This window comes from Bos mutus, chromosome X (genome assembly GCF_027580195.1).
Source record: "Bos mutus isolate GX-2022 chromosome X, NWIPB_WYAK_1.1, whole genome shotgun sequence".
In the NCBI taxonomy this organism is placed as follows: Eukaryota; Metazoa; Chordata; class Mammalia; order Artiodactyla; family Bovidae; genus Bos; species Bos mutus.
Window position 1 is genome coordinate 76,810,113 of NC_091646.1, and position 26,164 is coordinate 76,836,276.

Sequence of the window (26,164 nt, forward strand, 5' to 3'; positions counted from 1 at the left end):
CTCAAGACAGAGACATCAGTGGTTTAATGGATGGGGGGGATCTTAAATGTCTGAACCAAAGTCCTGGTGCGACACCTCACCATGTGTTGTGGATGGCACGCAGGATATGGCTGCAGTATTTGCTCTGGGGAAGGCGAGATGGCCAGTTATAGGCAATTAATGTCAAGTTGGCTCATTGGTTACCAGGGAAACTAGCAGAGGAGCACGCCCCTCACTGCCCCACTGATAAGAACATTTGTGTGTAGCTGGGGCTGGGGGCATGTATGTGGGAAGGTCAGTCATGTGAGTAGGGTATAGGTGAAGCAGGTACTGGTTAAGCAGGGGATGGACAGAGAGCAAGACAACAGCCATCTTGAGAGGCCTGATTGTACACTTATCAACTTTCAAGCCCAGTAGATGCCTGAAACTGCAGACAGTACTGAACTATAAATATATATAATGTTTTTTCCTGTACATAAATACCTATGTCAAAATTTAATTTATAAATTAGGCACAATAAGAGAATATCCAAGTTGCCAGCCTCACTGCTTGGGTACTTTGGGCCCATTACTAAGTAAAATAACAGTTACTTGAACACAAGCACTGTGATACTGCCACACATCATCCAGATGGCTATGAAATAATTAATGGAAGGGATACGTTCATTTTCAGGTGGGACATAACAGGACAGCAGGAGATTTCATCCCACTACCAAAAATGGTACACAATTTCAAATTTAACAATCATGTCTAGATTTTCCCAATAAACTTTATAGACTGCAGCTCAAAGCAAGTAACTGAAACTGCAGAGAATGAAACCAAAGATAAGGAAGGACTACTGTATGCAATGCAGTGTTATTAACTGTAATACAGTGTTATTAACAGTCACCATACTGTGCATTACTTCCCCATGTCATTTGTTTTACAATTGAAAGTTTGTATCTTTGGTCTCTCTGCCAACCAATGAACACTTCTCTGTATCTATCAGTTTGGCTTTTTGCTTTGCTTTGCTTTCAAATCCACATATAAGTGACATGATGTGGTATTTGTCTTTCTCTGGCTGACTTATCGGGCTTCCCAGGTGGCACTAGTGGTAATGAACCCGCCTGCTAATGCAAGTGATGTAGGAGACCTGGATTCGATTCCCAGGATGGGAAGGTCCCTGGAGGAGCGCATGACAACCCACTCCAGTACTCTTGCCTAGAGAATCCCATGGACAGAAGAGCCTGGCAGGCTACAGTCCATTGGGTCACAAAGAGTCAGACACGACTGAAGTGACTTAGCAAGCACATCTGACTTATTTCACTTAGCATTATACCCTCCAAGTCCATTCATATGGTTGCTGATACTGGATCTCCTTCTCCTTTATGGCTTAATAATAGCACATTGTATTAATATCCATTAATATCTCATTGTACACCACATCTTCTTTATCCATCCATATGTCTATGGACACTTAAGCTGCTTTCATATTTTAGCTATTGTAAATAACACTGCAATAAAAATTGGTGTGCAAATAGCTTTTTGAGTTACTATTTTCATTTTCTTCAGATAAATATCCAGAAGTGGGATTGCTGGATCAGAGAGTAGTTCTATTTTTGTTTTTTTGAAGACCTACCATCCTGTTCTCCGTGGTGGCTGCACCAATTTACATTCCCACCAACAGTGCAAAAGTACTCCCTTTTCTATACATCTTTGCCAACACTTGTTATTTCTTATCTTTTTGATAATAGCAATTCTGACAGATGTGAGTTGGTATCTTATTGTGGTTTAGATTTCCATTTCCCTGATGATTAGTGATGTTGAGCACTTTTTCATGTACCTATTGGCCAGTTCTGTGTCTTCTTTCCTCTTTTCTAATACATACATTTAAGGATAACAGTTTCACCTAATTGAGCTATCTTCCCAAGTTTGGTCTGTTACATCTCCATTTCCACCCAGTTGAATGTGCTTTATCATTTGCATCCAGATAGATGTGAAAGTGTTAGTCACTCAGTCATATCTTACTCTTTGTGCCCCCATGGACTGTGGCCCACCAGGCTCCTCTGTCCACGGAATTTTCTAGGCAAGAATACTGGAGTAGGTACCCATGCCCTTCTCCAGGGGATCTTCCCAACTCAGGAATCGAACCCAGTCTCCTGAATTGCAGGCAGATTCTTTACCATCTGAGCCACCAGGCAAGCCACCCCAGATAGATGATACAAAGTGAAATGGGAACTAATTTACTTATGGTTCAGTCACCTGACTCAGAGGGTGTAAGTTCTTGGGGTTTCAGCTAAAATTAGGGATGGTCACCACTTTTGGTTAGCTCTGAGACTTAAAGCACAGCTCAGTTTTATAGCTGTTTACTTTTACATAGACAACTCTGGATAGAAGCTGTTTTCAGTTGTAGGCTTGCTCTGCCAGTCCTGTCTTCTCCTAAGAGATCCAGTAATTACACAAAGTAATTCTTCAGCATCCTCTTCGAACCAAGCTGATTTAATGTTTTTCTTTATGTATCCCCTGAGCTTTTTAATTACTCTCAGCAGATCCACTGGTCCTTGCAACTTACTTCACATTTATCAGAATATGAAGTCTGTTATCTTCGTGTAGGTGCTGAGTATCATATGTATCACTTAGATCCATCTTATTTGTTATTTATTTAGTTCTTCTATGTTGTTATTGTGTGCACTTTATCTATCATGCCCTGAGAGAGGCCATGGCAAATCTCATACTGCTAATTTGTGTATATAAGAATCACAAGTGTTATATCATCTTGCTGCTGCTGCTGCTGCTAAGTCGCTTCAGTCGTGTCTGACTCTGTGCGACCCCATAGACGGCAGCCCACCAGGCTCCCCCGTCCCTGGGATTCTCCAGGCAAGAACACTGGAGTGGGTTGCCATTTCCTTCTCCAATGCATGAAAGAGAAAAGTGAAAGTGAAGTCGCTCAGTCATCTCCGACCCTTAGCGACCCCATGGACTGCAGCCCACCAGGCTCCTCCGTCCATGGGATTTTCCATATTCTTCTGCAATAAAATATACCCTTATTTGTATCTCTTCTTCATTCATTCTCTCCCTGTTTTAAATTGTGATTCAAATTTAATTTCTCCTTCCTTCCTTTCTTTCATGTTATTTGCATTTGTCTGGAAAATCAACTTGCCAAGGCTAGGCTATCTCCTTCATGGACCACAGACTTGTCATGGAGAAGGGGTATGTGTAACTCAATGAAGTTATGAGCCATGCTATGCATGGCCACCCTAGACAGATGGGTCATAGTGAAGAGTTCTAAAAAAATGTGGTCCACTGGAGGAGGAAATAGTGATTCACTTCAGTATTCCTGCTGAGAGATCCCCATGAACAGTATGGAAAGGTAAAAAGATATGATCCTGGAAGATGAGGCCCCAGGTCAGAAGGTGTCCATTATGCTACTGGGGAACAATGAAGGGAAATAACTAATAGCTCCAGAAAGAATGAAGCAGCTGGGCCAAAGCAGAAATGACACTCAGTTGTGGATATGTCTGGTGGTGAAATTAGTCCTATGCTATAACAAACAATGTTGCATAGAAACCTGGAATGTTAGGTCCAGGAATCAAGGCAAACTGGACATGGTCAACCAGGAGATGCACTATGGCTGATTCATGTTGATGTTTTATAGAAACCAATGTAAAACTGTAAAGCAATCATCCTTCAACTAAAAATAAATTATTTTTTTAAAAAAAGAAGGCAGGAGATGCAAAATTAGTCTTCGACATCTTTAGGAATCAGTGAACAAAAATGGATGAGAACGGGCAAATTTAATTCAGATGACCATTATATCTACTACTATGGGCAAAAATCTCTTAGAAACAATGCAGTAGACTTCATAGTCAACAAAAGTTTCCAAAATACAGTACTTGAGTCAACCTTAAAAATGACAAAATGATCTCAGTTTTTTTCCAAGGCAAACCATTCAACATCATAGTAGTAGCAGTAGTAGTAGTAGTTATAGCAGCAGCAGCAGCAGCAGCAGCAGCAGTGTTAATCACTCAGTCAGGTTCAACTCTTTGTGACCCTATGGACTGTAGCCTGCCAGGCTCCTCTGTCCATGGAATTCTCCAGGTGAGAATACTGGAGTGTGTTACCATTCCTTTTTCCAGGGGATCTTCCCTACCCAGGGATCAAACCCTGGTCTCCCACATTGTGGGCAGATTCTTTACCATCTGAGCCACAGAGAAGACCAACATCATAGTAATCCAAGTCCCCAACCACTAATGCCAAAGAAGCTCAAGTTGACTGGTTCTATGAAGATCTACACCACCTTCTAGAACTAACACCAAAAAGATGTCCTTTTCATCACAAAGGATTAGAATGCAAAAGTTGAGAGATATTGGAATAACAAGCAAGTTATTTGTACTTGGAGTACAAAGTGAAGCAGGGCAAAACCTAACAGAGTTTTGTCAAGAGAATATGATGGTCACAGCAAACACTTTTCCAACAACACGAGAAATGACTCTTTACATGGATATCACCAGATGCTCAATAACGAAACCAGAATGATTATGTCTTTGCAGTTAAAAATGGAGAAGCTCTACACAGTCAGTAAAAAATAAGACTTAGAGCTGACTGTGGCTCAGTTCATGAGCTCCTCAGTGCAAACTTCAGGCTTAAATTGAAGAAAATAGGGACAACCACTGGGCCATTCAGGTGCAACCTAAATCAAATCCCTCATGATTATACAGTGGAAGTGAGGTGGCAAATAGATTCAAGAAAATAGTTCTGGTAGATAGAGTGGATGAAGAACTGTGGACGGAGGTTCATAACACTGTACACGAGGCAGTGACCAAAACCATACCAAAGAAAAAGAAATGCAAGAAGGCAAAGTGGTATTCTGAGGAAACTTTACCAATAACTGAGGAAAGAAGAAAAGCAAAAGGCAAGGGAGAATGTGCAATCTATACTCAACTGAATGCAAAGTTCTACAAGGAGAGAGAAGAAGGCTTTCTTAAATGAACAATGCAAAAAAAAACAGAGGGAAACAAATAGAATGGGAAAGACTAGATAGAGATTTATTCAAGAAAAATGGAGATATCAAAGGACCATTTCCTGCAAGGATGGGCACTAAAGGACAGAAATGGTAAGAATCTAACAGAAACAGAAGAGATTAAGAAGAGGTGGCAAGAATACACAGAAGAACTATGTAAGAAAAGTCTTAATTACCTGGATAAACACGATGGTATGGTCACTTACCTAAAGCTGGACTTCCTGGAGTATGAAGTAAACTGGGCCTTAACAAGCATTACTAGGAACAAAGCTAGTGGAAGTGACAGAATTCCAGCTGAGCTACTGAAATCCTAAAAGATGACGTTGTTAAAGTGCTGCCCTCACTATGTCAGCAAATTTGGAAAACTCAGCAGTGGCCAAAGGACTGGAAAAAGTCAGTTTTCATTCCAATCTCAAAGAAGGGCAATGCCAAAGAATGTTCAAACTATCATACAATTGCACTCACTTCACATGCTACCAAGTTATGCTCATCAAACTAGGCTTTAATAGTATGTGAATCTAGAACTTCCAGATGTACAAGCTGGTTTTAGAAAAGGTAGAGGAACCAGACATCAAATTGCCGATATTCATTTGATCATAGAGAAAGGAAGGAAATTCCAGAAAAAAAAGACACCTATTTCTGCTTCATTGACTATACTAAAGCCTTTGACTGTGTGGATCACAACAAACTGGAAAATTCTCAAAACTGAGAGTATTGTACCATCTTCCTTGTCTCCTGAGAAGCCTGTATGCAGATCAAGAACTAACAGTTAGAACCTTACATGGAACAACTAACTGATTCAAAATTGGGAAAGGAATATGACAAGGCTGTATATTGTCACCTTGCTTACTTAAGTTGTATGCAGTGTACGTCATGGGAAATGCCAGCCCGGATGAAACACAGGCTGGAGTCAACATGGCTGGGAGAAATATTAACAACTTCAGATATGCAGATGATACCACTCTAATGGTAGAAAGTGAAGAGGAACTAAAGAGCCTCTTGATGAGGGTGAAAGAGGAGAGTGAAAAAGCTGGCTTGAAACTCAACATGAAAAAACAACAACAACAACTAAGATCATGGTATCCAGTTCCATGTTTTCATGGCAAATATAAGGGGAAAAAGTGGAAACAGCGACAATTTTTCTTTTCTTGGGCTCCATAATCACTGCAAGTGGTGACTGGAGCCATGAAATTAAAAGACGCCTGCTCCTTGGAAGAAAAGCTATGACAAATCTAGACAACATATTAAAAAGCAGAGCAAAGGTCCATATAGTCAAAGATATTGTTTTTCCAGTAGTTTTCTATGGATGTGAGTGTTGGACCATAAAGAAGGCTGAGAGCTGAAGAATTGATGCTTTTGAATTGTGGTGCTGGAGAAGACTCTTGGGAGTTCCTTAAACTGCAAGGAGACCAAACCAGTCAATCCTAAAGGAAATCAACCCTGAATATTCACTGGAGGGACTGATGCTGAAGCTGAAGCTCCAATACTTTGGCCACCTGATGTGAAGAGCCAACTCATTGGAAATGACCCTGATGTTGGGAAAGATTGAAGGCAAAAGGAGAAAGAGTGGCAGAGGATGAGATGGTTGAATAGCATCACCAGCTCAATGGTCACATGTTTGAGCAAACTCTGGGAGATGCTGAAGGACAGGGAAGCCCAGCTTGCTGCATGTGTTCATGGGGTTGCAAAGGGTTGGACACAACTTAGTGACTGAGCAATAAATGTGTGTATCTATATCTATATATACAGCACATCTTTACCCATTCATCTGTCAAAGGATATTTAGGTTGCTTCCATGTGTGACTATTGTAGATACTTGGTGCTATGAACATAGGGGTGCAGGTATCTGTTTGAATTATAGTTTTCTTCTTTTCTGGGTAGATACCTGGGAGTTGGGTTGCTGAATCATATCACAATCTATTTTTAGTGTTTTAAGGAAAATCCATAATGTTCTGCACAGTGACTGCACCAATTTACATTCCCACCAACAGTGTAGGAGGGTTCCCTTTTCTCCACCATTTCTCTACCATTTATTATTTGTAAACATTTTTATGAAGGCCATTCTGGCTGGTATATATGTACACTTCTTTAACATTCCATCTTTCTTCTTTCCATTCTGAAGCTCTAAGTTTTCTCTAGTTATATCCTTCCTTTGTGTTTGGAGAGCTTCCTTAAACCATTTTTCTAGGGATATATTTCTAACTGACTAATTATTGTAACTTTCCTTGTTTTGAGTATGTTTTTTCTTTCCCCTCATTTCTAAAGGAATGTATCTCCATATGTAAAATTTAAGGTTATGGATTCTTTTCTAAAGAACTCAAAAAATATTGGTCAAAGACACAATCTCTTAGGTACAAGATGAATAATTTCTGGTAATCTAATGTACAGCATTGTGGTTGGATTTAATAATACTTGGCATTGCAAGGAAGAGTTTGTATGTGCTGTCACCACAAAAAAAAGGTAATTATATGAGGTGATGGTTATGTTAATTAATTTGATTGTGTTTATCATTTCTTTATGTATATGTCAATCAATCATCATATTGTATAACCTCCAAAACAAACAGGACTTGAAAAAATGACATACCACTTCCTTATGTACTCCATGGTTTGAGACCAAAAAAAATCTACTAGAATCTGTTTTCCTCTCCAAATAACGTATCACTTCTGAGTGTTTCATTTCTTGATTATTTTCTTGGTCTTGAGCTTTCAGTAATTCAAAGTGTTGGAAAAGAATATTTTGAGTTTATCCAATTTTGAATTCTCTAATTTCCCAGAGCCTGTCGTTTTTTGGTTTTTCATTTCTTTTCCTTAAATTTGGGAAGTTTTCAGACACTGTTTTTAAAATAAAACTTTTAAAGAAAATGACATTTTATGTCTTAATATCTGTTTGGAGACCCCCAAGATAACTGAAAGTACTGCAACATGGTAGCAATATACTTATTAAAAATAAACTTTACATTTTGCAACAGTTTTTGGATTTTTAGAATTACTATAAACAGCGACAATTCTCATATTATTATCATTTTATGTTAATATGGTACATTTATCACATTAAAATACTGATATTGATAATAATCATTAAACAAAGTCAATGCTTTATTCATACTGTCTCAGCTATTCTCTAATGTCCTCTTCTCTAATGTCCAAGATCCCATCCAGGATACTGACTCACATTTAGTAGTTATGACTTCTTAGGATTCTTGTGGTTATGACAGTTATGTAGATGTGATTTTTTAATGCTCTTGACAATCTGAAAATGATATAGCTATTCCCAAGTTCTCTTGCTTACTTTTAGAATGATAAGATTTTTCCCATCGCTTTGCCCTATCAGAAACAGTCAATATAAAATGGATTAATATAAAATGAGGACATACATATATCTGGGCTGATCCATGTGGATGTATGTCAGAAATCAACACAATACTGTAATTATTTTTAAATTGAAAATAAAAAACTTTTAAAATATGTTCCTGTTGACAATACTTACTTGTAAATTTATAAAATCCACTTTGACATTTATTTGGAATTTATAGACCATTCAGGGCTTCCCTGGTGGCTCAGAGGTTAAAGCGTCTGCCTGGAATGCAGGAGACCCAGGTTCGATCCCTGGGTGGGGAAGATCCCCTGGAGAAGGAAATGGCAACCCACTCCAGTACTATTGCCTGAAAAATCCCATGGACAGAGGTGCCTGGTAGGCTACAGTCCATGGGGTCGCAAAAGAGTCGGACAGGACTGAGCGACTTCACTTTCACTTTCAGAAAGTGATTATTGAAATAGTTGCATTAAAATCAGTTATGTTTGTAGATGCTTTCTATCCATTACAAGAAGCTTCTTTTCCTGCCTTCTACAATTGTAACAGAATGTTTTATAATAAGCCAATTAATTTCTCAGGCTTCTTTGGTGGATCAGAGGCAGGTTGGATCTCTAGCTTGGAGAGATCCCCTTGAGAATAAACTGCAACCCACTCCAGTATTCTTACTTGGGAAATCCCATGGGCAGAGGAGCCTGGTGGGCTACAGTCCATGGAATCACACAGAGTCAAACACAGCTGAGCAACTAAGCATGCAATATCTATGGAGCCTTTGCTGTGTACTGGTCACCCTGCCTGGGTTCTGCCAATATTATGTAGCTGCTGCTGCTGCTGCTAAGTCACGTCCGACTCTGTGCGACCCCACAGATGGCAGGCCATCAAGCTCCCCTGTCCCTGGGATTCTCCAGGCAAGAACACTGGAGTGGGTTGCCATTTCCTTCTCCAATGCATGAAAGTGAAAAGTGAAAGTGAAGTCACTCAATCGTGTCCGACTCCTAGCGACCCCATGGACTGCAGCCTACCAGGCTCCTCCGTCCATGGGACTTTCCAGGCAAGAGTACTGGAGTGGGATGCCATCGCCTTCTCCGATATTATGTAGAGATAGACTTAAATACCGCTTCCAATGACTCCATCTGGCCCTTGGGAGACACTTCTGGCTCCTAATCAAAAAGGGCTAAGGATTTTAAAATATTTTTTATTGTGGTAAATTTATACATAGCATGACATTCCTCTTCTAACAATTTCAAGTGTACAATTAAATGGGATTAGATTCACGATATTATAGAACTGTCACCACTCTTTTCAAAATTTTTCATCCCTTTGCAAACATCTGTTCACACTGAACAATAATCTACCCAACCCTACCACCCAGTCCATGGTATCCTCTAACCTACTTTCAACTGTCTCTATGAATTTGCCTATTCTACACTTTTCATATCTGTGGAATCATATATTTGTCCTTTGTGTCTGGTTTATTTGATTCAACATATGTTTTCAAGATTAACCATCTTGTAGCATGCATCTAGAAGACACACAAGCATAGAAATAACAAGGTTTCCATTTTCTTTTGGGTTGATAAGAAAAATTTGGAAGCAGCCTTTGCTAGCCTAGTGTAGTCAGGTGCATAATTCACTGTATGTCTTTCCAGCCACATCTTCAATATTTTAGGGGAATATTGCATTTCCCCTCCTCCTGACAAGCTGCCAAGTAATGGATGTGATGTTTCAACAAATGAGTGAGTGAGAATGTTCTGAATCCTACCAGACAGAAGAGTATTAAAAAGGCTTTTCATCACAGATCATTTACTTTCTACACAGAATTAAATTAAGTGAAATAAGAAATTATCCACACTGATTTCTCGGACCTCTAATAGTAACTTTCTTTTCTCAGTGGGTGAATTACTTTAAGATCAGAGCAGTGCAATTGTACACTCCCTTCCAAACCTCATCAAAGAAGCTCAGCATCTCAGGTGAGAAAGACAGAAAAAAAAAAAACCAAACAAACAGATATTTCTAGGCTCAATCGATGTAGAAACAAACTGTTCACCATTCCTCTCCTTTCAGGTCACTCTTTTCTGATAAAAACCCAACATGATTGACAGCAATAGCAACAATCTACTACTTCTCCTTTCTCACTTCAGTATCTGAAGCCTTTGCTTCTTTTATTGCATAAGGAACAACATGGAGCATGCTTGGATCAACAACATGCATGAAACAATTAATATCAACAAGATATAATAGAATTAATAAAGAAGGGATCCCCCTACTGTCTGTTATACTTCCTTGTTCTTACTGAGCTACAGAATCTACTGTGAGCAGAAATGCTTCCACCTTGCAGTGTCTTGATTTCCTAGTAAGGGTTGGGGAATACACAGAAGAACTGTACAAAAAAAATCTTCACGACCCAGATAATCATGATAGTGTAATCACTCATCTAGAGCTAGACATCCTGGAATGTGAAGTCAAGTGGGCCTTAGAAAGCATCACTACCAACAAAGCTAGTGGACGTGATGAAATTCCTGTTGAGCTATTTCAAATCCTGAAAGATGATGCTGTGAAAGTGCTGCACTCAATATGCCAGCAAATTTGGAAAATTCAGCAGTGGCCACAGGACTGGAAAAGGTCAGCTTTCATTCCAATCCCAAAGAAAGGCAATGCCAAAGAATGCTCAAACTACCACACAATTGCACTCATCTCACATGCTAGTAAAGTAATGCTCAACATTCTCCAAGCCAGGCTTCAGCAATACATGAACCATGAACTTCCTGATGTTCAAGCTGGTTTTAGAAAAGGCAGAGGAACCAGAGATCAAATTGCCAATATCTGCTGGATCATCGAAAAAGCAAGAGAGTTCCAGAAAAACATCTATTTCTGCTTTATTGACTATGCCAAAGCCTTTGACTCTGTGGATCACAATAAACTGTGGAAAATTCTGAAAGAGATGGGAATACCAGACCACCTGACTTGCCTCTTGAGAAATCTGTATGCAGGTCAGGAAGCAACAGTTAGAACTGGACATGGAACAACAGACTGGTTCCAAATAGGAAAAGGAGTACGTCAAGGCTGTATATTGTCACCCTGCTTATTTAACTTATATGCAGAGTACATCATGAGAAACACTGGACTGGAAGAAGCACAAGCTGGAATTTGCTGGGAGAAATATCAATAACCTAAGATATGCAGATGACACCACCCTTATGGCAGAAAGTGAAGAGGAACTCAAGAGCCTCTTGATGAAAGTCAAAGTGGAGAGTGAAAAAGTTGGGCTTAAAGCTCAACATTCAGAAAACGAAGATCATGGCATCTGGTCCCATCACTTCATGGGAAATAGATGGGGAAACAGTGGAAACAGTGTCAGACTTTATTTTTTTGGGCTCCAAAATCACTGCAGATGGTGACTGCAGCCATGAAATTAAAAGACGTTTACTCCTTGGAAGGAAAGTTATGACCAACCTAGATAGCATATTCAAAAGCAGAGACATTACTTTGCCAACAAAGTTCCGTCTAGTCAAGGCTATGGTTTTTCCTGTGGTCATGTATGGATGTGAGAGTTGGACTGTGAAGGAGGCTGAGCGCCAAAGAATTGATGCTTTTGAACTGTGGTGTTGGAGAAGACTCTTGAGAGTCCCTTGGACTGCAAGGAGATCCAACCAGTCCATTCTGAAGGAGATCAGCCCTGGGATTTCTTTGGAAGGAATGATGCTAAAGCTGAAACTCCAGTACTTTGGCCACCTCCTGCCAAGAGTTGACTCATTGGAAAAGACTCTGATGCTGGGAGGGATTGGGGGCAGGAGGAGAAGGGGACGACAGAGGATGAGATGGCTGGATGGCATCACTGACTCGATGGACGTGAGTCTGAGTGTACTCCGAGAGTTGGTGATGGACAGGAAGGCCTGGCGTGCTGCAATTCATGGGGTTGCAGAGTCAGACACGACTGAGCGACTGAACTGTACTGAACTGAACTGAAGTCTGTAATAAGGTTTCAGAGGAAGGAGGAAATGTCATGTCAACTGGTAAGTCTGCAGTATTATGATGTCTCAATGGCTTTTCATGACATATGAAAAATTTGATTGAAATTTAATGTTATATCTTTAAAACATCCAAAGACTAGACTCCTAGTTTTCCCCACAATGATGGGAAGATCCCTGTCTTCCCATGTTCTTCTGAACAGACTTATGGAGTGAGAACTGATCAGTCTACAAATGGTGTTGAGCCACAGGCACGTACTTAACTAGGGGATGGGGAGGGTTCAGTCAGCAGGATCTGTATCTCACAAGACTCAAGCCTTAATGGATGGAGGTTAAGGACAGAGAATTGGGTCACAGGATTTTGGCATTGGGTCAAATATGTCAGGGGAACAAAGTTGACACAATAAAGAACCACTCTGCCTCTGTAAGTGGCAATCTTCTACTGTCATGAAATGGCATTATGAGGCACAAGAAAGGTTTGTAGGAACTATACTTGCTGTTATGGTAGAAGCTCTGCTGGACTCAGCAGGTGCTCATGGGATGAATATACATCAAGCTCATTCCTTGTGAACAGGTGACCAGACCTGCTGTCCATGTGATCAGCTTGGCAGCACCTCTACCTATGGTCAGTACAGCAAGCTTCACACCTCCTGAGTTAGGCCCTGAAGTCCTTTCTTAGCCCATAACTGAGTTCCTATGTTCACAATTTTCACTTATGACCTTGTGTGCAGAATGACGAATGTGGGACAGGAGCAGTTGTGAGCCACTAGGTGAGCCCTAACTGTGCAAGCATCATCTACCATCACAGTAGGGCCAGAACCAAAGTAGGCCCCCTTCCTGAATTGGAATATGCCCAGCACAGTGCTGAGCAAACTGGACTTCATTCACTTGCCCTGTCAATATTTCCCACAGTGATTTTGGTGAGCTAGGGGGTGGCTGTTAGAACCCCTGGCAGAGGTGCAGAGTAATGTGTGGTGGAGCCACCCAAGAACCCCAACAAGACACCTTTCCCTTCCTCTAGGAGGCTCTGGTCCCTCATCAAAACAAGGAGATAATACCACATCCCTCCCTTGCACAATTGTTGTGAGGACTGAACAATACAGCAGGTGTGAAAGTGCTTGGATAGTGTATGCGACTGAATCCTGTGAGTGTATTCCCTTCAGTGCATATTTATCCCTTACCCTTGACTTGATTTTTGGCTCTAGGAGCTCTGCTCCTCCTTTCTCACTGGATTTGTTCATTTCTTACCCTCAGCATTTCCTACCAATGCTCTGTGGTAGGAAAAACTAATTTTGATCAAAGCAGTAACATGTTTGGTCCCCAGGTGGGACTTGGGATTTCTCCAATCCAGTCATGGCTACACCATTTCTCTTGGTTAAGTCATGATTTTTCCAGCCTCCTCTATAGCTAAAGGTGGCTCTGTGATCAAGTCCTGCCCAATGAGATGTATGGAGAATGTGTTGGGGACTTCTCTGGTGTTTGCCTTTTTTATTGAGAAGGCCAGATGTGGCACAGGAAGGTAGTGGTACTTGGAATGCAATAGAGATGCCTGGAGCTCTTGCAAAGACAGCTGTGTGACTGCATGAGGTTGTCACCTTAACCTGAAAAAAAGAGTGCAGCAGGGAAATGGAAGCCATGGAGACCTGTGATGTCCTGGAACAGATGAATCAGAAAATGGGTGCTTCCTGACTTCTTATAGCAAACAAAAACAAAAAGGAACAAACAAGTGTCCAAAAACCAAACAAACAAGAAAAAAGTAAGGCCCTATTTATTTACCTTTAATTCTAAACTTTAACTTAAATTCATTTGAAGTTAACTTTTACAAATTCTAATTCTGGCTCTATATCCATAAATTCTTATTTCATTAGTCTATTTTGTAAATTTGGATATTTTAAACAACTGTCTATTAGATATTTTCAAACTGATACACAACAGGTTAACTATTATAATGTACTCCCATGTAAGTCTACCCAACTTCAAGTGTAATTCTTTTTTTTTTAATACAGTAAAGATTTAATAGGACTAGTTAATAAAAGACACAAATATAGGGGGAGCTAGGGCAACCAGTAAATAAAAACCAAAATAACAGGGAAAAAATCAGAACCATTGTAATTCCCCAAGCTGGAGCACAATTTTGCGGGGGAGGGGTGTCTTTCCATTCATATAATACCTAACACTGTACATTAAGATTTTAGTATCATAGAAAAACTTGGTTCTTCCATGAAATTCTTTAAATTCTCGATAATTTTTCGAAGTAGACATCATTATGAATGAAAAACAGCCAACGAACGGGCACCTGTTGTTTTAACACTGTAGATTTACAGAAACTTTTTAAAAGTTATCATAATCTTTTTTGTCTTTTTTCCCCTCAGCTTCAAATCCATCAACTCCATCACTATCCCTTCTTCGTTTTCTGTTGTTGTGGATGTTAAAACACTGGTTCATCTGTGGTAGTGGATCCATGCCTAGAACTTTGTGTATCTGGCGGAATGCAAGGAGTCGCAATGCAAACTGTGCACTGGATGTGATGTCTCCATGCTGCTGGTCAGTCATTGTCGCCAAGGTATCGAAGGGATCCTTCTCACAAGGATCCAGAAGTCCAGGACTACCTTTAAGAATAATCCCTGAAGAAATGCACTCAAAAACTCTTCTCAGAGCATCTCCAGGGCTTTGAGGACTAGAAGCACTACTGATTGCTTTCTGTACTAGTAACTCCATCGCCCAGCTTGGAAAATCAGACCAAGTTGGAACTCGTTGACAGAGGTCCCAGAGAATACGTATGATAATCACACAGGACTGTAGACCATTAGCTCTAGCCTGGAACCACTTAGCGTGGCCTAGAGCAGCCAGAGCGTCAAGGCATTTTTGCCTGTCCAAGACGTCCGGTGGGTCTTTCACCATACCCAAGGTTACATCTCCTTCCCTCATGTTCTCTTCTCAAATAATTGGAGATGTCAGGGTGATAGTGACTTGCATTTTGGGTTCCACACATGAGTTCAAAATTATTGCCACTTCAGAAACAGCACATTTTATGTCATACTTCTCAGGACTTATAACAGAAAGCTGCTTGGGTAGGTTTTCTGCAATACGGCTTAATAATGTCTTTGAAGGTTTCTCTGAGCACAGCAAAACAAGGTTGACATTTCTATCTCCTCGGAGAAGTAATCCTTTCACCAATCCTCCCACTCGCAAAACTCCCTTTAAAGCTCTGTCTTTACCTCCCTCTTTCTTATCATCTCCCTCTTTGCTCTTGCTCTTCTCGTGTTCAGATAAGCTGTCTGAAACAAGTTTTAAAGCACGTTCAGTGATAGAAACAATTTTCTGAACTGCCTGTAATTCCTCTTCAGTTGGATAAATGGTAGCATGCTTTGTCATTATGTAACGGTCATCAGATGAGTCACGACGATGTAAGGGTGCAGGCCCCTGTGGCTGAGGAGGCATGCCTGGTTGGACTCCCAGAAGGCCTAGTGGGCCCAGGGAACCATGAGGATAGCCTCCGTCAGGCATTTGGTGGCGATCATCCCAAATATACTGTTCTTCCTCCATTCTTCTCCAGTACATGTCCTCTTCGTAACGTCTCATTTCCATTCTCCAGTGTTCTTCCTCTTCTCTTCCTCGCCAGTACTCCTCTTTCTGCATTTGCTTTCTCATTTTCTCTTCTTGAATCTTTCTTGCTCTAATACTGGGCTCTACTTCTTGCAAACCTGGATTTACTTTATTATTTTTTTTCTTTATTTTTTAACTTTATAATATTGTATTGGTTTTGCCATGTATCAACATGAATCCACCACAGGTATACACATGTTCCCCATCCTGAACCCTTCTCCCTCCTCCCTCCCTGTACCATCCCTCTGGGTCGTCCCAGTGCACCAGCCCCAAGCATCCAGTATCATGCATCGAATCTGGACTGGCGAGTCGTTTCATATATGATATTATACATGTTTCAATGCCATTCTCCCAAATCATCCCACCCTCTCCCTCTCCCACAGAGTCCAAAAGACTGTTCTATACATCAGTGTCTCTTTTGCTGTCTCGTATACAGGGTTATTGTTACCATCTTTCTAAATTCTCTATATATGCGTTAGTATACAAGTGTAATTCTTGGTCAATTTTATTTCATGTAAACCTATTAATTTCCCCACCCCTCTAGGTTTTCTTCAGACAAATCTTAAACATTTTATCAGTTAATCCACAGATATTTCATAATATAGCTCTTAAAGATAAAGACAACTTAAAAAGACTACTTTAGTGACAAAATGCATGCCATTATCACGCCTGAAGTGTTAAAGTGTTAGTCACTCAGACATGGTCTACTTTTTGTGACTCCATGGACTGTGGCCCACCAGGCTCCTCTGTCCATGGGATTCTCCAGGGGAGAATACTGGAATAGGTAACCACTCCTTTCTCCAGCAGATCTTCCCAACCTGGGAATGAACATCTGTCTCCTTCATTGCAGGTGGATTCTTTACAGTCTGAGCCACCAGGGAAGCATGTTATCATGCCTAGACAAGAGTTAATGGCCACTTAGTATCTTCAGTATTCACAGTAAAGTTTCCCTTGTGTGCTGTACTCAGTTGTGTTGACTCGTTGCGACCCTATGGACTGTAGCTTGCCAGGTTCCTGTCCATGGGATTCTCCATGGAATAACATTGGAGTGGGTTGTCAGGCCTTCTCCAGGAGATCTGATTGCGGCTGGATTCCTTCCCCACTGAGCCACATGGGAAGCCCAAAGTTCCCCTTGTGTGGTGCTGTGTGTGCCTGCTCAGTCATGTCTGACTGTTTGTGACTCCATGGACTGCATTCTGCCAGGCTTTGTCCATGGGATTCTCCAGGCAAGAATATTGGAGTGGGTTGCCATTTCCTCTTCCAAAGGATCTTTCTGACCTAGGGCTTGAACCCATGTGTTCTTTACTCTCTCATAAATGTTAATGTTTTCACCAATTCTGAATCCCATTTAGTCTCAGGCACTGCAGTTTTTCAATATGCCTGCTAATTCTCTGTAAAATTCCCCCTCTCTTGCTCTCTCTGTTTCTCATGAGAAATGAATCCTTTGCTCTACAGAGTCATCCACATGCAGCATTTTGCTGATTTCATCTCATTGGCATCATTTAATACACTCCTCTGTCCCCAGCTTTTCCTGCAAATTGGAGTTTAGATCTTGTCTTCTGGTTCAGTCTTCTAATTTGGCAAGAATGGCTCAGAGGCAGTGTGGCATTCATCCACTGGGAGGGGAATACTGTATGGTTGTCCCTATTTTTGTAGAGCAAGCAGATACTGGTGCTCATTGCCTACAGTGCTTGTGTCATTTGAGGTTGAAAATGGAGGTATTTTCATTCTATCTACGCTTCTTCATTTATTAGATGAAATTCTTCTCTGATGAGACACTTCCCTCATCCACTGTTTGGTAACCAATGTTATAGTTCATGTGCCACACACAGGATAACGGTTTCATTATTTGCCTCTGCTTACCCAATTTCCAAATAATGAATCTATTTCCTAGCATTTAATCATAGCGACCATGAGGTCTTTGTTCCTTTAGAGCCACTATGAACCCCATATTTAATCACAGCTGATGTGTTTTAATCCACTTTAGTTGTTAGTCTTATTGGCACTCAACTTGTCCCTACATGATGCAGACTCATAGTGTGAATCTGCCCACACACGGGCAAGTGCAACGCCAGTGCTCAGTTAGCATGGGTTGCAGTACATCAAAGAACTGAGTGAAGTATATTGACATCATGCTTGACTGTTTTATTACAACATTATATTACTGTGCTCATCCCTCCACCAGATGTTTGAAACGGGCATTATCTCTTGGCTGTCTTGGGTGTGATGCATACTACATTTGGAGACTGAAGAATGAAGACTCCCTCTCCTTCATTGGAATTTAGTACCTTACTTGGGGGACAAGTGACTCAACTAGGCTCATGAACTTGATTACCTTTTTGTCTTACAAAAGTCCTTTCCCCACATGACCATTAATTCTTGCTCACACTGTTTTCTCTGTGCCATCATCTGCTATTGCTCTAGTTTCTGGAACCTTGCATGGCTCACATTTCCCCTTTCCCTGACACACTTCTCTCCTCCATATCATTGTATCAGCACTCCCGTGATAGTAGTTTATCAGTAAATCTCCAATGGCTTCTTTATTCAGCTTCCTCCCCTCAATGGTTTCTCCAATCATGGCTGTACACTTTGAGGATAGAATATTTTGACCTCGAACACATCAAAGACCCTTTGGTAACTAATCTCTTTTTCTCCAAAGTTTAGTTTTCTGATTTCTAACCTGGGGCAAAAGAGCTAGCTTTCCTGTGTCCTTGTGAAATGAGCTTCACAAAAGACCACCAAGACATCATGAAGCATACAGAGTCTAGGATGTGTAAATTATTTTTACCCATGGTTGCTTGAGTACAGGCTGCTACCTGAGAAGTGCTGAATAAAATGTAGAGGATTAGACGATCCCTTGAATTTATCTCATTACTCTGAGAGATCACAGTAATCTTTACATAGGAAATGCTGGGACTTAGGCAGAAATGGTTGGCCATCATGTTAATGTACAGATATTTTTCCACTTTTTATCCCCCAAATAATCCCACTTTCTGGTTAGGCTACCTCAGCACTCAGCTATCAGGCAGTTCAGTTCTAGCTGAACGTGCTTCACTAAATTTTATTTTTTATTGAGATAATTGACATATGATATTCTATACTTTTAAGTTGGATGGTGTGTTGATTTTACATTATATATTACAATATGAATACCACTCTAGCATTAGGTAACATCCCCATCATGTCACATAGTTATCATTTTATTTCTGTTTCACTAAATTTTACTGTGGTACTCGTGTACACTGGTGGAAAGTGAACAATTCTTAGTGACTAATTATCTGTTTTCATAGTTCTTCATATTTCCGGTATTAAGTCTGTGTGAATTTGTATGAAAACAACTGCTTGATAGTTTAACCTCTTTTGTGATTACATTCTCACCTAGGACCGGAAACATTGGATAGAGTATGGTGGTGACATTGCAGTCATTAAGGATTGCCTTAGAATGGAGATACATTTCCCCCCATTTAACCTCAAAACTAGGCTATTTTCTTCCTGTTTACACACGTTTGGCTATCAGGCATTTCATCCATGATGTCCCACAATTTACCATATTGGTGTTTAGTAATGATGATGTTACTGAAGCGTCTTACAATTCCAGCCCCTGTGGCTCTTTATACTCACCATGACGTTTGCCTCTAGCACCTCAGAGTGTATGTGTGGATGTGGGTTCATCTCCACTCATCATATAAGGAAAATGAGGCACAGAGTAGTTAAGGATATCAAACAAAGAAAATAGTTTAAAATGGCAGGCCTTGAACCCTAGTCTTTTGGTACTTGTACTAGTCAATGTCTGGTTGCTGTTAGCAGAAAGCATTCTATGTTAATTAGCACAGGGATTAATTTCAGGAGTTAGGAGCATATAAATACTGTCTTTCAAGGGCCTGGAGATACAGGTCTATTCATGGCCTCTCAGAATGATTATTATACTCATTCAGCAAAGTTGGTCCCCAAGGGCAGCTGCCACAGTTGAGTGGGGAATCAGGATGTTTCCAGTACATCTGTTGGCTTTAGGCATAGGGTGTCTTAATTGCTTTCCTAGAAGCAGGAAATTCCACCAGAATTGTTAGCTCTTAATTGCTTTCTTGGAAGCAGGAAATTCCACCAGAATTGTTAGCTTCCCAGCTACATTCACAACTCCAGCATGCACGTCTTACATCTCTCTACACTTAAAATGCTTCTAAAATAAATCTGATCAGTGTACATCAGATTGACAGAAGGTAAAATGCATTTGGAATCCTACTAAGTTAAAAACTCTAGGAAATGGAGAATTAAACTGCTGCCTAGTCGCTTCAGTATGCTGCTGCTACTGCTGCTAAGTCCCTTCAGTCATGTCCGACTCTGTGCGACCCCATAGATGGCAGCCCACCAGGCTTCCCTGTCCTGGCATTCTCCAGGCAAGGACACTGGAGTTGGTTGCCATTTCCTTCTCCAATGCATGAAAGTGAAAAGTGAAAGTGAAGTCTCTCAGTCGTGTCCGACTCTTGGCAACACCATGGACTGCAGCCTATCAGGCTTCTCCATCCATGGGATTTTCCAGGCAAGAGTACTGGAGTGGGGTGCCGTTGCCTTCTCCACTCTTCAGTATAGAGAGGGATATTTATGAATGGAGCTTGAAGAACCAATGCTGAAAGAACCAATATAAGGCATCCAATACAGTGTTCTTAACCCTGTGCTCACTAGTCCCTTGATATATTCCTCTTCTCCTTCCAGTCCATTTGGCACTACTATTCATAAAACCTGGGTGAAACTTAAAACTCTGTTTGTGCTCTAGGCTGCCTAATGAAGTTAGAGGTACACTGGAGAAAGAGAGGAATCTCAAAGCCTGAGCATATTATGTTTTCCAGTATAAACTACTTTTGTTTAAATGGAATTCTTCAGAAAATAATTTTACATTCTCAAATCAGCCACCTCCCCCCAAAAGTCTATCCTAAATTTTCTCCCATTCCTCATTTTTCTTATTTCATTCTGCCTTAACAATCTCCACAGGGTTATCTCCTACTTCAGGAAGAAAACGTGTTCTCATAAAAGAACTTCACTGTATTATCCTTTCTCTCAAAAATTCACCAATATTTTCATTCTCTCCAGATAATCTAACATGTTTCCATCTTTTCTCATTTTGTGATTTAAACGTACCTAATCTCCTGATTTCTTTTTTAGTATATAATAGATGTTACAAGCCAGTATGGCCTTAGAATTGTACTGTCTGTGCTCGAACACAAAGCCTACTACTTACTACTTATATGATCTTGGATAATTCACTCAGCTTATCTAAACATTCATTTCTTCTCTGTAAAATATATTGATAAGATTACCTTATTCACAGAATGATAGGGAAAATGAAATAAGAAAATTCATAGAAAGTAATTGAAATACAACCTGCACCCAGGAAACACTCAACAAAAGTGAGTTATTATCAGATAAATGTAGTTCAACCATAATGTACTGGCAGAGAATGTGAAGAGCTTATGGAAAAAAAAAAATCTGTTTTCTCTAATCATATTGGTGATGGCAATACTAAGAATTCTATTAATACATGTGTGAAAGTGAAAGTGAAGTCGCTCAGTCGTGTCCAAGTCTTTGCGACCCCATGGACTGTAGCCTACCAGCTCCTCCATCCATGGGATTCTCCAGGCAAGAGTACTGGAGTGGGTTGCCATTTCCTTCTCCAGGGGATCTTCCCGACCCAGGGATCAAACCAGGGTCTCCTGCATTCCAGGCAGACACTTTAACCTCTGAGCCACCAGGGAAGCCCTATACATGTGTAGGTGGGGTAAATCAAGTAAATAAGTATTTTATTTTCTAATTTTATCATCCGCTTTTATCACCTCATGCGAAGAGTTGACTCATTGGAAAAGACTCTGATGCTGGGAGGGATTGGGGGCAGGAGGAGAAGGGGACTACAGAGGATGAGATGTCTGGATGTCATCACTGACTTGACCGACATGAGTTTAAGTGAACTCCAGGAGTTGGTGATGAACAGGGAGGCCTGGTGTGCTGCAATTCATGGGGTCGCAAAGAGTCGGACACGACTGAGCGACTGAACTGAGCTGAACTTTATCATTGAGAACCAATATTTCTGGTTGGCAGAAATATATAAAATTGGTCTGGTACATTTTGTCTTACCAGCTAATAAAAAAACCCATGAAGGACCACTAGCATAGTCTCAAAACCACTCAGAATTAAACTAGAAGAGGCTTCCACTGGTTGATGAAGGGCCATCCTAAATTCAGAGAGTATAGCAAGAAAAATTGTTTCAGTTCAGTTCAGTTCAGTTCAGTCGCTCAGTCATGTCTGACTCTTTGCAACCCCATGAATCGCAGCACACCAGGCCTCCCTGTCCATCACCAACTCCCGGAGTCCACTCAAACTCATGTCCATCGAGTTGGTGATGCCATCCAGCCATCTCATCCTCTGTTGTCCCCTTCTCCTCATCCCCCCAATCCTTCCCAGCATCAGGGTCTTCTCCAATGAGTCAACTCTTCACATGAGGTGGCCAAAGTACTGGAGTTTCAGCTTTAGCATCATTCCTTCCAAAGAAATCCCAGGACTGATCTCCTTTAGGATGGACTGCTTAGACCTCCTTGAAGTCCAAGGGACTCTCAAGAGTCTTCTCCAACACAACAGTTTAAAAGGATCAATTCTTTGGTGCTCAGCTTCCTTCACAGTCCACACTCACATCCATACATGACCACTGGAAAAACCATAGCCTTGACTAGACAGACCTTTGTTGGCAAAGTAATATCTCTGCTTTTTAATATGGTATCTAGGTTGGTCATAACTTTCCTTCCAAGGAGCAAGCGTCTTTTAATTTCATGGCTGCAGTCACCATCTGCAGTGATTTTGGAGCCTCCCAAAATAAAGTCAGCCACTTTTTCCACTGTTTCCCCATCTAGTTGCCATGAAGTGATGGGACCAGATGCCATGATCTTCGTTTTCTGAATGTTGAGCTTTAAGCCAACTTTTTCACTCTCCTCTTTCACTTTCACTTTCATCAAGAGGCTTTTTAGTTCCTGTTCACTTTCTGCCATAAGGGTGGTGTCATCTGCATATCTGAGGTTATTGATATTTCTCCCTGCAATCTTGATTCCAGCTTGTGTTTCTTCTAGCCCAGTGTTTCTCATGATGTACTCTGCATATAAGTTAAATAAGCAGGGTGACAATATACAGCCTTGACGTACTCCTTTTCCTATTTGGAACCAGTTTGTTGTTCCATCTACAGTTCTAACTGTTGCTTCCTGACCTGCATACAGATTTCTCAAGAGGCAGATCAGGTGGTCTGGTATTCCCATCTCTTTCAGAATTTTCCACAGTTTATTGTGATCCACACAGTCAAAGGCTTTGGCATAGTCAATAAAGCAGAAATAGATGTTTTCTGGAACTCTCTTGGTTTTTTGATGATCCAGAGAATGTTGGCAATTTGATCTCTGGTTCCTCTATCTTTTCTAAAACCAGCTTGAACATCTGGGAGTTCATGGTTCATGTATTGCTGAAGCCTGGCTTGGAGAATTTTGAGCATTACTTTACTAGCATGTGAGATGAGTGCAATTGTGTGGTAGTTTGAGCATTCTTTGGCATTGTCTTTCTTTGGGATTGGAATGAAAACTGACCTTTTCCAATCCTGTGGCCACTGCTGAGTTTTCCAAATTTGCTAGCATATTGAGTGCAGCACTTTCACAGCATCATCTTTCAGGATTTGAAATAGCTCAACTGGAATTTCATCACCTCCACTAGCTTTGTTGGTAGTGATGCTTTCTAAGGCCCACTGGACTTCACATTCCAGGATGTCTGGCTCTAGGTGAGTGATCACACCATCATGATTATCTGGGTCGTGAAGCTCTTTTTTGTACAGTTCTCCTGTGTATTGTTGCCACCTCTTCTTAATATCTTCTGCTTCTGTTAGGGCCATACCATTTCTGTCCTTTATCGAGACCATCTTTGCATGAAATGTTCCCTTGGTATCTCTAATTTTCTTGAAGAGATCTCTAGTCTTTCCCATTCTGTTGTCTTCCTCTATTTTTTTGCATTTCTCACTGAGGAAGGCTTTCTTATCCCTCCTTGCTATTTTTTGGAACTCTGCATTCAGAAGCTTATATTTTTCCTTTTCTCCTTTGCTTTTCACTTCTCTTCTTTTCACAGCTATTTGCAAGGCCTCCTCAGACAGCCATTTTGCTTTTTTGCATTTTTTTTTTCCGTGGGGATGGTCTTGATCCCTGTCTCCTGTACAATGTCATGAACCTCCGTCCATAGATCATCAGGCACTCTGTCTATCAGATCTAGTCCCTTAAATCTATTTCTCACTTCGACTGTATAATCATAAGGGATTTGATTTCGGTCATACCTGAATGGTCTAGTGGTTTTCCCTACTTTTTTTCAATTTCAGTCTGAATTTGGCAATAAAGAGTTCATGATCTGAGCCACAGTCAGCTCCCGGTCTTGTTTTTGCTGACTGTATAGAGCTTCTCCATCTTTGGCTGCAAAGAATATAATCAGTCTGATTTCGGTGTTGACCATCTGGTGATGTCCATGTGTAGAGTCTTCTCTTGTGTTGTTGGAAGAGGGTGTTTGCTATGACCGGTGTGTTCTCTTGGCAAAACTGTATTAGCCTTTGCCCTGCTTCATTCCGTATTCCAAGGCCAAATTTGCCTGTTACTCCAGGTGTTTCTTGACTTCCTACTTTTGCATTCCAGTCCCCTATAATGAAAAAGACATCTTTTTTGGGTGTTAGTTCTAAAAGGTCTTGTAGGTCTTCATAGAACTGTTCAACTTTAGCTTCTTCAGCATTACTGGTTGGGGCATAGGCTTGGATCACCGTGCTATTGAATGGTTTGCCTTGGAAATGAACAGAGATCATTTTGTCATTTTTGAGATTGCATCCAAGTACTGCATTTCAGACTCTTTTGTTGACCATGATGGCTACTCCATTTCTTCTAAGGGATTCCTACCCACAGTAGTAGATATAATGGTTATCTGGGTCAGATTCACCCATTCCAGTCCATTTTAGCTCGCTGGTTCCTAGAATGTCAATGTTCACTCTTGCCATCTCCTGTTTGACTACTTCCAATTTGTGTTGATTCATGGACCTAACATTCCAGGTTCCTATGCAATATTGCTCTTTACAGCATCAGACCTTGCTTCTATCACCAGTCACATCCACAACTGGGTATTGTTTTTGCTTTGGCTCCATCCCTTCATTCTTTCTGCAGTTATTTCTCCACTGATTTCTAGTAGCATATTGGGCACCTACCGACCTGGGGAGTTCTTCTTTCAATCCTATCATTTTGCTTTTTCATACGTTCATGGGGTTCTCAAGGCAAGAATACTGAAGTGGTTTGCCATTCCCTTCTCCAGTGGACCACAGTCTGTCAGACCTCTCCACCATGACCCGCCCGTCTTGGGTTGCCCCACACGGCATGGCTTAGTTTCATTGAGTTATACAAGGCTATGGTCCGTGTGATCAGATTGGCTAGTTTTCTGTGATTATGGTTTCAGTGTGTCTGCCCTCTCACAACACCTATTGTCTTACTTGGGTTTCTCTTACCTTGGACGTGGGGTCTCTCTTTATGGCTGCTCCAGCAAAGCACAGCCGCTGCTCCTTACCTTGGAGGGGGGGTATCTCCTCACGGCCGCCCGTCCTGACCTTGAACATGGAGAAGCTTCTCTTGGCCCTCCTGCTCCCGTGCAGCCGTAACTCCTTGGACGTGGGGTTGCTCCCAATCATCATTAACTTTTGCTAACTGAAAAAGCAGTCACAACTTGACATTATGTGCATCTTTATGGAAATACTCAAAATTCCCCTTCAAGTATTCTTGCTTAAAAATTACACCTATATCTGGTCAAGCTCACAGATTCAATTATTGATACACAGGAAATACACAGAAAAAAAAGGATATTCTAAACTATACCATAAGGATACAATCACTAAAGTCAAGAACGTAGAAAACTCTACAAGTCTCATGATCTACCTTCTCTAATGAATAAATGATGTGAAAAAATGGAGGGTAGATTGGGAACCTGTAGATTGAGAGACTTAAAAGTATCCAAAAACCTAGGCAAAATTGAACTGCAGTGTTTGAGTATACATTTGTGTGATAAAACTGTATGGAAAATCATGAAGGTGATTATTATAAACGTTAGAATAGTGGTTACATTTAAGGGTGGAAGGAGTGGGTTGTGATTGGACAGGGTAGAGATAGGCCTTCTGGATTGACTGGCAAAGTTCTAATTGCTGATTTGAGTGGTGGTTACAAGTGTGTTTTCCTTCTAAGTCAATAAGTTATAATTTTGTGTTATGCAATTTTCTGT

General features: G+C 40.9%; 1 non-coding gene and 1 pseudogene across 1 annotated transcript; one reads left to right on the forward strand and one right to left on the reverse strand.

Moving 5' to 3' along the window:
• Window positions 1-8,525: 8,525 nt before the first annotated feature.
• Window positions 8,526-8,597, forward strand: TRNAS-GGA (transfer RNA serine (anticodon GGA)). Its single transcript has one exon. It is a non-coding gene; the product is annotated as a tRNA-Ser (tRNA).
• Window positions 8,598-14,564: 5,967 nt separating this feature from the next.
• Window positions 14,565-25,580, reverse strand: LOC102267805 (zinc finger RNA-binding protein pseudogene; annotated as a pseudogene).
• Window positions 25,581-26,164: the final 584 nt, after the last annotated feature.